Source organism: Salvelinus alpinus, chromosome 10, assembly GCF_045679555.1.
Source record: "Salvelinus alpinus chromosome 10, SLU_Salpinus.1, whole genome shotgun sequence".
NCBI lineage: Eukaryota > Metazoa > Chordata > Actinopteri > Salmoniformes > Salmonidae > Salvelinus > Salvelinus alpinus.
In genome coordinates this window covers 28,657,471-28,668,471 of record NC_092095.1, presented here as the reverse complement: position 1 = coordinate 28,668,471, position 11,001 = coordinate 28,657,471, and the positions used below count along the sequence as shown (strand labels likewise).

General features: G+C 39.8%; 1 protein-coding gene across 1 annotated transcript in view; it reads right to left on the bottom strand.

Annotated features, from left to right (window-relative positions):
• Nucleotides 1-330: 330 nt before the first annotated feature.
• Nucleotides 331-11,001, bottom strand: part of prex2 (phosphatidylinositol-3,4,5-trisphosphate-dependent Rac exchange factor 2) — a 246,130-nt gene continuing 235,459 nt past the window's right edge. The window contains exons 43-44 of the mRNA XM_071328774.1: nucleotides 4,847-9,290; nucleotides 331-2,349 (exon numbers count right to left, since the gene is read on the bottom strand). The gene's annotated coding sequence lies outside the window, so the exon portion shown is untranslated. The remainder of the gene's footprint in view (nucleotides 2,350-4,846; nucleotides 9,291-11,001) is intronic.

Sequence of the window (11,001 nt, the reverse complement as noted above, 5' to 3'; positions counted from 1 at the left end):
ACAGGGATGTAGAGAGAGCACTTGCTAAGCGAACCACCTGCAAAGACAGAACAGCTATGACAGTGCCGTATTGCAATACCTCTTTACAAGTCTTAAGACGTTCTTATACGTTAGGCTGCATCCTACCTTCGTCTAATTACTTATGTTCGATTAGACTTTTTTATTAGTGATTCTTATACTGCAGCGTTGAGGGAGCTAGCCTAGCACGCATGCATTTCACTCCACCTTTCACACATGCTGTAAACTGTGTACGTGACAAGTCAAATTTGATTTGATTTCCACAGCAATCTGCAAGTAGAGACAAAGTGTAAAATACAATCCTTCAGGATGTCTCCTTTAAATGGGTTTAATTGAAATTAATGACTACAGTATAACATTGTATATTTAAAAGTAATACAGAGAAAATTGGTTTAAAAACGAGAGAAATTACATTGTGTATATGGCAACTATGGCGGGTCAGTCTCATAATATGAAAATAAATTACAGTAATTTTCAGTCAAACAAACAAACATGGCTATTGGTGTTCATCTTTTTTTACAGTTGCATCTTTACATTTCTCTTTCTTCTCATGTGTTTTCTCTTCAACACATTATACGCTGCTATATGGCAAACAGACACCTTCATTATACAATATTAGAAAAGGTACTTATTTCAAACATGTTTACAGTAAGAAATTGAGAGATATATGGGGACAGCTGTCAAACAGAAGGCCGAGTCCCAAATGGCACCCTATTTCATATTACAGTGCACTACTTTTGACCAGGCCCCATAGGTCTCTAAATAGGGAATAGGGTGCCATTTGGAATGTATACAAGCTCATCTATACAGTTTGATATCCCATGTTTGTATAGTCCAGTAATTAACCAACTCTATAATGTTGTTACCAATATAGCAATGATACTGTAAGTAATACCTAAATACAGAATAATACTTAGCTCCTGAGTACTGGCAATATACAATATTTAAGTATATTTATATATATTTCATAGCTCTACTTACATAAGCTTGGAGTGCTGTTTTAATACTGATGGTTCATGTAGGAACCTCTTCATATCAGGGGGGGTCACTTCATATGTGTATAGATGATCATGTTTATATCTGTAATATACCATCATTAAGGCACAGAGACTGCAGAATGGAAAACACACGAGCTACACTGCACCGTTTAGTGGTCACTTACTAATCTTTCGGTGCGTCTCAATCCACTTTACTTGTGATCCCTTCCCTCCTCCACTCCACTCGCTCGGGAAAGCTCCCTCGGGGAAACGTCATAGATACGTCACTCCAAGTGAAGGGAGGAAGCAAAGGTGCTGATTTAGATTGGAATGCAGCCTTTGACTCTAGAGAAGGTATGAAACTAGAGTGTCTACAAGGCTACATGGTAGTGTTCAAGGTGTCATACCTGCATATCTACACGTCATTTTACAGTATCGCTATGATCAATGTTACAACAACATTCACATGGTTATCAACATAGCCATAAATGCATTATCTGGAATGAGCAAGTTGGAGAGAAAGGAAAGGAAAATAAATGACTGCGCAAATGGGGCACAGCAATATTGCCCCACAACTCATATAATCTCATTCAATTTTCACACCATATCCAAACAAATATCAAACAATATCAGTCAGGTCATGGAATGGTCATTTCCTGAACTTTGTGATAACAAAACAGCTCATTTTCATTCCATTATAGTTATTTGCAGAAAGAAAGAACATTGATGGATAGGCTACATTCCATTTCAGTTGGCTGGTTTGACGTCAGCCTCAAGGCACCAATCTCAGGCTCTGTTGTTGTTCCATTATAAACACTGTTAATGTTAAATGAGATGCAATGTAGCTGGACACAAGACACATATATAAATCCATTTTAAAATCAGCTATAAAGTACAGCACAATAGCGGAGAGAAAAATAGAGCATTAAAAATTCACTATTTACAAATTGTGAACCCACTGAGCCCACTGTTGAGTGACTGAGTGTGGGCATTTTGAAAAGGCAAGCTGGCTGTAGATGAGAGAAAATGTTCTGTTTCCAGGTCTATGTCCCATATGGCACCCTATACCCTATATAGTGCACTACTTTGGACCAGAGGCCTATTGGAACCCACGGAACTCACGAGTGTGAGCATTTTGGGCCCTGGTCCAAAGTAGTTCACTAAATAGAGAATAGGGCGCCATTTGGGACACACTCCCAGGTTGATTCTTCAGTGGTAGAAAGAGAGAAGTCTTCTAAGGAATGGAGTCAGGAAGAAGGGTGAGCAGAACTTCGCTGGACTGGACAGCTCCGTACAGGAACTAGGGAATTAGGAATCACCCTCTGGGGGTGGAGGCTGGCATAGCTTATACAGTCTGGTGGAGAAAACACACGTATATACAATTAGGAAAGGGGCTCACTGTTTGCTGCAGTTAGAGATTAAGGTGTACACATAGCATGGCATAGACAGACGCACACACATACACACACCCACCCCCACGACCCACACACACACCCCCACCCCCCAGACCCACACATACACACACCCACCCCCACCCCCCAGACCCACACACACACAGCGTTCTTAGTTCTGCACCCATTCAGCCATGAGGCAATGCGAGTGCCTGCCTTCAAAATGCACATTAATACAAATGTCCTGTTTCTTACTGTAAGTTCTCAAACCGTAGAATGCTAAGACAACACAACAAGCTGCCCTAGCCTCACCGCAATTCTCCATCAGTAATCAACCTTCTCACAGACCTGTCTCAAAGCCGCACAGACTGCGTCCCAAATGGCGCCCTATTCCCTATTTAGTGCACTACTTTTGACCAGAGCCCTATGTATATGTAGGGAATAGGGTGCCGTTTGGCAAGCACCCTCAGAGCGTCTAAGGAGCAGTCACTAACGCCGCACCTATTATGACAAACCCAGTGAGAGCGCAGAAATTTCCCCCGCGGCCAGCACAGCTCAACACTAATCATAACCTCACTTAATTGCATTTGTCAATCCCACTAAAAGGTTCAAAAGGGCTGCATGTCACAAAAGGATATGTCAAAGCCAATTGACTGTGACAGCCCCTATCCCCTATTCATATCTATCATCGACTCTGCAGGGGGGCTGGGTGGGAGAGGCTGCCGTTTTCTGTTGTTGCTTGTCCTAAGATATGCACACACTCATAGAAACAATACAACACATGCACATATCAACACACAAACATGCATAAAAGCAATCTAGCACTTGAACAGTAGCACTATACAGTAGCACAGTATTCACACAGTATTCACACCCCTTGACTTTTTCCACATTTTGTTTTGTTACACTCTGAGTTTAAAATTGATTACTTTTTTATTTTATTTTATTGGTCACTGGCCTACACACAAAGTGTAATTATTTTTGGGCGATTTAAAAAAAATTATGAATTAGAAATGAAAAGCTGAAATGTGTTGAGTCAATAAATATTCAACCCCTTTGTTATGGCAAGCCTAAATAATTTGTAAAAATGTGCTTAACAAGTCACATAATACGTTGCATGGACTCGCTCTGTGTGCAATAATAATGTTTAACATGATTTTTGAATGACTATCTCATCTCTGTACCCCACACATACAATTATTTGTAAGGTCCCTCAGTCGAGCAGTGAATTCCAAACACAGATTCAACCACAAAGACCAGGGAGGTTTTCCAATGCTTCGCAAAGAAGGGCACCTATAGGTAGATGAGTAAAAAAATATACAAAAATAATAATAATTATTTTGAGCATGGTGAAGTTATTAATTACAGTTAATACACCCAGTCAATACAAGGATACAGGCATCCTTCCTAACTCAGTTGCCAGAGAGGAAGGAAACCACTCAGGGATTTCACCATGAGGCCAATGGTGACTTTCAAACAGTTACAGAGTTTAATGGCTGTGATAGGAGAAAACTGAGGATGGATCAACAACATTGTAGTTACTCGACAATACTAACCTAATTGACAAAGGGAAAAGAAGGAAGCCTGTAAATACTAAAACTATTCTAAAACATGCATCTTGTTTACAAGGCACTCAAGTAATACTGCAAAAAATGTCCTGAATAAAAAGTGTTATGTTTGGGCCAAATCCAATACAACACATTACCGAGTACCACTCTCCATATTTTCAAGCATAGTGGTGGCTGCATCATGTTATGGGTATGCTTGTAATCGTTAAGGGCTGGTGAGTTTTTCGGGATAAAAAAAAACAGAATAGAGCTAAGCACAGGCAAAATCCAAGAGGAAAACCTGGTTCAGTCTGCTTTCCACCCAACACTGGGAGATGAATACACCTTTCAGCAGGACAACAACCTAAAACACAAGGCCAAATCTACACTTGAGTTGCTTACCAAGAAGACAGTGAATGTTCCGTGGCCGACAGTGGCCGAGTTACACTTTTGACTTAAATCTACTTGAAAATCTATGGCATATCCTGAAAATAGTTGTCGAGCAATGATTCACAACCAATTTGACAGAACTTAAAGAACTTTGGAAAGAATAATGGTCAAATGTTGCACAATCCAGGTGTGGAAAGCTCTTAGAGACTTACTTATGTAAATAAGATATTTCTGTATTTCATTTGAAATAAATTTGCAAACATTTCTAAAAACCTGTTTTCACTTTGTCATTATGGGGTATTGTGTGAAAATGGGTCAGAAAATATATATTTAGTGAATTTTGAATTCAGGCATATGTCAAGGGGTATGAATACTTTCTGAAGACACCGTATCATTAAGCTATTCTGTGGTGTTGTGTCTAGTAGCATGTGGATGAGGTGAAGCTCTATAAGCTTCCCTTGGTGCAGATTACTACTCTATGGTGTTGTGTAGGTGTGGATAGGGTAGGGGGGCTTCAGCTTACCTAGGTACAGAGGACGGAGTGCGGTCTCTCACTCCCAGGTTCTTGGCTGAATTCTGAACTCTCGCCCCCTGAAAGACATAACAGAATCATCAATTCCAGCAAGCCATTAGGTAGACATAGATATACTGTATGCTTGCAGGATAGCATGCCCTCTTTGCACAGAGGAAGGCCTAAACACTGTGGGTTTGCTTCTGCAATTGACCATAGTTTTATCATCCAATTATATTTTGGCTTGCAAGATAGCATGCTCCCTATTGAGTGTTTTGAGTGTATTAAAGGGAACTTAAGGCAAGAACTAAGTGCTGTCCTCTTAACCTACAGGGTTGGGGTCAATTCCATTTCAATTCCAGTCAATTCAGAAAGTAAACCAAATTTCAGTTTCACATTTTCCTCATTGAAAAGCATTAAAAATAATTGGCATTTCAATGTATTTCCTGAATTGACTGTAATTTTAATTAGGATGTTAACCACAACCTTGTTAAAGAAATATCACAACACTTGACACTTTAGACAAGGCATAGTTACTAACTAAACTCAGCAAAAAAAGAAACGTCCTCTCACTGTCAACTGCGTTTATTTTCAGCAAACTGAACGTGTAAATATTTGTATGAACATAACATAGATTCAATAACTGAGACGTAAACTGAACAAGTTCCACAGACATGTGACTAACAGAAATTGAATAATGTGTCCCTGAACAAAGGGAGGGGGGGTCAAAAGTAACAGTCAGTATCTGGTGTGGCCACCAGCTGCATTAAGTACTGCAGTGCATCTCCTCCTCATGGACTGCACCAGATTTGCCAGTTCTTGCTGTGAGATGTTACCCCACTCTTCCACCAAGGCACCTGCAAGTTCCCGGATATTTCTGAGGGGAATGGCCCTAGCCCTCACCCTCCGATCCAACAGGTCCCAGACGTGCTCATTAGGATTGAGATCCGGGCTCTTCGCTGGCCATGGCAGAACACTGACATTCCTGTCTTGCAGGAAATCACACACAGAATGAGCAGTATGGCTGGTATGGCTGTTACTTTTTAGTTGGTGTTGTCAGATAGTCACACAATTATTGATTTGATTAGTAAAGTATAGGAATGTATTCTTGGCAATAAATCTGTGACCGATCTCTGTCATGGCCACAGACCTGGTGGCGAAGCAGGAAATTCATGTTGCTGACATCTAAGAGGTAATTCAACTCCCGGGTGTGGTAGCGTCCCAAGTGCGCCAACCAATGCTGAGGTCAATTCCATTTACGTTCCAGTCAATTCAAAAAGTAAACCAAATTATAATTCTTAACTTTCCGCTATTGAAATAATTGAATTTGAATTTCTGTGTACTTCCTGAATATAGTTCATTGTTGTGTATTTACTGAGAAAATACAGTGCGGCTGTAGAAATACATTAACTTATGTTTCCACTGTTTTCACCGCAACTCAGTAGCCGGTAACTTACCATAAAATGACAGTGATTTTTAAAAACAGTTTGTGCCATAACCGCATCTAAAGTATCCTATAGGTTTAAATGTAATTGCAAATGAGGCATGCCAAGTTAATTTGCAGGACGTATCAAAAAGTACCCAAATGCATTGAGATTGAAAGTAAATATATAGTAAAACACTAATACAGTAAGTATCCTATTACTGTAGTAATGTACTGTATAACTATCATAAACTATCAGAAATATAATAGTTTTCCTTAAATGTGTATAAATGTGAATAAAGCTGAAATTTACTTTGAAGTCCAAAGTGTAGGAATACAGGTGAAATCAACTACTGGTGGTGTAGCAGAAAGATCGGAATGCCGTGAATCAAGAGGTTGTGAATTCAAATCTTAGATAAGGACATGTTGAATAATGATTAATGTCTAAATAAACATACACAATGTAGTCATGTATGTCAAAGTGTGTTAAATATGCAAGTTGAAAACACTGTTAAAAGCACTGTGTGTATCACAATGACACATTTTTGTTTGCAGGGCATCACCTGTGAAATTTCATGTGACAATTGAAATCCACACGTGAAAGGTTGTGAAAATCCACGTGAAATGTCATCACATGTGAAGTGCTCCAAAAACAGCATGTGGTTTTTCCATAAGGGTAGACAGACAGGGATGTAGAGAGAGCACTTGCTAAGCGAACCACCTGCAAAGACAGAACAGCTATGACAGTGCCGTATTGCAATACCTCTTTACAAGTCTTAAGACGTTCTTATACGTTAGGCTGCATCCTACCTTCGTCTAATTACTTATGTTCGATTAGACTTTTTTATTAGTGATTCTTATACTGCAGCGTTGAGGGAGCTAGCCTAGCACGCATGCATTTCACTCCACCTTTCACACATGCTGTAAACTGTGTACGTGACAAGTCAAATTTGATTTGATTTCCACAGCAATCTGCAAGTAGAGACAAAGTGTAAAATACAATCCTTCAGGATGTCTCCTTTAAATGGGTTTAATTGAAATTAATGACTACAGTATAACATTGTATATTTAAAAGTAATACAGAGAAAATTGGTTTAAAAACGAGAGAAATTACATTGTGTATATGGCAACTATGGCGGGTCAGTCTCATAATATGAAAATAAATTACAGTAATTTTCAGTCAAACAAACAAACATGGCTATTGGTGTTCATCTTTTTTTACAGTTGCATCTTTACATTTCTCTTTCTTCTCATGTGTTTTCTCTTCAACACATTATACGCTGCTATATGGCAAACAGACACCTTCATTATACAATATTAGAAAAGGTACTTATTTCAAACATGTTTACAGTAAGAAATTGAGAGATATATGGGGACAGCTGTCAAACAGAAGGCCGAGTCCCAAATGGCACCCTATTTCATATTACAGTGCACTACTTTTGACCAGGCCCCATAGGTCTCTAAATAGGGAATAGGGTGCCATTTGGAATGTATACAAGCTCATCTATACAGTTTGATATCCCATGTTTGTATAGTCCAGTAATTAACCAACTCTATAATGTTGTTACCAATATAGCAATGATACTGTAAGTAATACCTAAATACAGAATAATACTTAGCTCCTGAGTACTGGCAATATACAATATTTAAGTATATTTATATATATTTCATAGCTCTACTTACATAAGCTTGGAGTGCTGTTTTAATACTGATGGTTCATGTAGGAACCTCTTCATATCAGGGGGGGTCACTTCATATGTGTATAGATGATCATGTTTATATCTGTAATATACCATCATTAAGGCACAGAGACTGCAGAATGGAAAACACACGAGCTACACTGCACCGTTTAGTGGTCACTTACTAATCTTTCGGTGCGTCTCAATCCACTTTACTTGTGATCCCTTCCCTCCTCCACTCCACTCGCTCGGGAAAGCTCCCTCGGGGAAACGTCATAGATACGTCACTCCAAGTGAAGGGAGGAAGCAAAGGTGCTGATTTAGATTGGAATGCAGCCTTTGACTCTAGAGAAGGTATGAAACTAGAGTGTCTACAAGGCTACATGGTAGTGTTCAAGGTGTCATACCTGCATATCTACACGTCATTTTACAGTATCGCTATGATCAATGTTACAACAACATTCACATGGTTATCAACATAGCCATAAATGCATTATCTGGAATGAGCAAGTTGGAGAGAAAGGAAAGGAAAATAAATGACTGCGCAAATGGGGCACAGCAATATTGCCCCACAACTCATATAATCTCATTCAATTTTCACACCATATCCAAACAAATATCAAACAATATCAGTCAGGTCATGGAATGGTCATTTCCTGAACTTTGTGATAACAAAACAGCTCATTTTCATTCCATTATAGTTATTTGCAGAAAGAAAGAACATTGATGGATAGGCTACATTCCATTTCAGTTGGCTGGTTTGACGTCAGCCTCAAGGCACCAATCTCAGGCTCTGTTGTTGTTCCATTATAAACACTGTTAATGTTAAATGAGATGCAATGTAGCTGGACACAAGACACATATATAAATCCATTTTAAAATCAGCTATAAAGTACAGCACAATAGCGGAGAGAAAAATAGAGCATTAAAAATTCACTATTTACAAATTGTGAACCCACTGAGCCCACTGTTGAGTGACTGAGTGTGGGCATTTTGAAAAGGCAAGCTGGCTGTAGATGAGAGAAAATGTTCTGTTTCCAGGTCTATGTCCCATATGGCACCCTATACCCTATATAGTGCACTACTTTGGACCAGAGGCCTATTGGAACCCACGGAACTCACGAGTGTGAGCATTTTGGGCCCTGGTCCAAAGTAGTTCACTAAATAGAGAATAGGGCGCCATTTGGGACACACTCCCAGGTTGATTCTTCAGTGGTAGAAAGAGAGAAGTCTTCTAAGGAATGGAGTCAGGAAGAAGGGTGAGCAGAACTTCGCTGGACTGGACAGCTCCGTACAGGAACTAGGGAATTAGGAATCACCCTCTGGGGGTGGAGGCTGGCATAGCTTATACAGTCTGGTGGAGAAAACACACGTATATACAATTAGGAAAGGGGCTCACTGTTTGCTGCAGTTAGAGATTAAGGTGTACACATAGCATGGCATAGACAGACGCACACACATACACACACCCACCCCCACGACCCACACACACACCCCCACCCCCCAGACCCACACACACACAGCGTTCTTAGTTCTGCACCCATTCAGCCATGAGGCAATGCGAGTGCCTGCCTTCAAAATGCACATTAATACAAATGTCCTGTTTCTTACTGTAAGTTCTCAAACCGTAGAATGCTAAGACAACACAACAAGCTGCCCTAGCCTCACCGCAATTCTCCATCAGTAATCAACCTTCTCACAGACCTGTCTCAAAGCCGCACAGACTGCGTCCCAAATGGCGCCCTATTCCCTATTTAGTGCACTACTTTTGACCAGAGCCCTATGTATATGTAGGGAATAGGGTGCCGTTTGGCAAGCACCCTCAGAGCGTCTAAGGAGCAGTCACTAACGCCGCACCTATTATGACAAACCCAGTGAGAGCGCAGAAATTTCCCCCGCGGCCAGCACAGCTCAACACTAATCATAACCTCACTTAATTGCATTTGTCAATCCCACTAAAAGGTTCAAAAGGGCTGCATGTCACAAAAGGATATGTCAAAGCCAATTGACTGTGACAGCCCCTATCCCCTATTCATATCTATCATCGACTCTGCAGGGGGGCTGGGTGGGAGAGGCTGCCGTTTTCTGTTGTTGCTTGTCCTAAGATATGCACACACTCATAGAAACAATACAACACATGCACATATCAACACACAAACATGCATAAAAGCAATCTAGCACTTGAACAGTAGCACTATACAGTAGCACAGTATTCACACAGTATTCACACCCCTTGACTTTTTCCACATTTTGTTTTGTTACACTCTGAGTTTAAAATTGATTACTTTTTTATTTTATTTTATTGGTCACTGGCCTACACACAAAGTGGAATTATTTTTGGGCGATTTAAAAAAAATTATGAATTAGAAATGAAAAGCTGAAATGTGTTGAGTCAATAAATATTCAACCCCTTTGTTATGGCAAGCCTAAATAATTTGTAAAAATGTGCTTAACAAGTCACATAATACGTTGCATGGACTCGCTCTGTGTGCAATAATAATGTTTAACATGATTTTTGAATGACTATCTCATCTCTGTACCCCACACATACAATTATTTGTAAGGTCCCTCAGTCGAGCAGTGAATTCCAAACACAGATTCAACCACAAAGACCAGGGAGGTTTTCCAATGCTTCGCAAAGAAGGGCACCTATAGGTAGATGAGTAAAAAAATATACAAAAATAATAATAATTATTTTGAGCATGGTGAAGTTATTAATTACAGTTAATACACCCAGTCAATACAAGGATACAGGCATCCTTCCTAACTCAGTTGCCAGAGAGGAAGGAAACCACTCAGGGATTTCACCATGAGGCCAATGGTGACTTTCAAACAGTTACAGAGTTTAATGGCTGTGATAGGAGAAAACTGAGGATGGATCAACAACATTGTAGTTACTCGACAATACTAACCTAATTGACAAAGGGAAAAGAAGGAAGCCTGTAAATACTAAAACTATTCTAAAACATGCATCTTGTTTACAAGGCACTCAAGTAATACTGCAAAAAATGTCCTGAATAAAAAGTGTTATGTTTGGGCCAAATCCAATACAACACATTACCGAG